Consider the following 1,578-nt stretch of genomic DNA (forward strand, 5'->3'; position numbering starts at 1 on the left):
CACTCACAATATCAACAAAACGTTGTGCTTTTATAAAATAAAGAAAGAGTGGAAACTAAAGCATGCTTTGCAGGACATGGAGGCGCCAGCGCGATCACTTGCACTTTCTTCAGTGGATACGCCGTCATTTTTGCTCATAAAGGTAAAACTCGAGTAATACATCATTTTTTATTTGTGTGCACTCACAATATCAACAAAATGTTGTGCTTTTATAAAATAAAGAAAACTAGCATGATGCGCTTTCTGCCGTCTCGACAGGAGCGCTTCACAAAAATGAACTGAACCTCAGCGAATACATGCCTCACAGACATGATAAATATATCTATAGAAAGCTTTAAATTATTACTACTTAATAATTACTTAGTAATTACTACTTAACGAAATAAAACAAATCAAAGTGTCTTTCATTATAAGTCATAATTCGTAAAGATGCACTTCTCTCTAAAGGCGCGTCTGAGGAGATGGCGAGTCAGGATCGACAACTTCATCCTTGCGACTCAGAAAACACTAGTTTATTAGTAAATAATTAATATATCTCTTTACTATTTCCCCCTGACACATTTATGGTAATTACTTTTGCCAGTGCTTTGCGGCAAGCTTAAGCTATTTTTTTCATCACTAATTGCTGAATGTCGTAATATAAAAACAAGGAGAAGCCTAAAACAGGCCCGAAGTCCGGCCCGCGTCTGAACTATGAAGTGAAAATTGGCCCGAAAAAAATCGGGCTGAAATGCACCAAACAGATATTACCTTCAATTATTTCCACACTTAATTATACCTGTTAAAATGTATTGTATAAGCTTTTGTTACTTTCACTGTTCATTTTAATGGCTCCATTGCAGCAGCTCAATATACTGTAATCACAAAATGTTTTCCTAAAATAATGCAGGGCACCACTCGTTATACATTATACGAGTGCACGCGTACTATTTTGGTGATGTAATTTGCATCATGCGCAGTGTACATGGACATACGCAGCGCGCACACTTTGTATTGGTGCAGAATGAGAGAGAAACTTACAGCCTAGCGCATTTCACCCAGTCTGCTAGTTTCACTTCTGCTTTAAATAAAGTTGTGTATGCTTGACGTTTAAAATAAATGCAGTTTATAGTGAATGCCCCTATAATTTTAGTTTGTTTTATATTTACGATTTAGTTTTAATCAAATGCATGCGCTAATGGAGCGAACAGCAATCAAGATCATGCAACAGAAGTGCACGCTCTCAGACTCTCTCTCGCTCTCTCTCTCTCCTTACCGTCAAATAATTTTAGTAACTTGTGCATTTTACTTACTTGCTTTTGAAATATCTGACCGAACTACAAACTTTCCAGTGATGTCTGTGAGATAGTCACTCGAAAAGCTAGCGCATCTGTGCCGCCACGCGCTCTGCTTATCAGCTCGCGCACATCCGCTATACAGGCGTGGATATTGAATGTAGCTTAAGCTATTTTTTTCATCACTAATTGCTGAATGTCGTAATATAAAAACAAGGAGAAGCCTAAAACAGGCCCGAAGTCCGGCCCGCGTCTGAACTATGAAGTGAAAATTGGCCCGAAAAAAATCGGGCTGAAATGCACC

Source organism: Sinocyclocheilus anshuiensis, unplaced genomic scaffold (assembly GCF_001515605.1).
Source record: "Sinocyclocheilus anshuiensis isolate Anshui unplaced genomic scaffold, SAMN03320099.WGS_v1.1 scaffold3811, whole genome shotgun sequence".
Lineage (NCBI taxonomy): Eukaryota > Metazoa > Chordata > Actinopteri > Cypriniformes > Cyprinidae > Sinocyclocheilus > Sinocyclocheilus anshuiensis.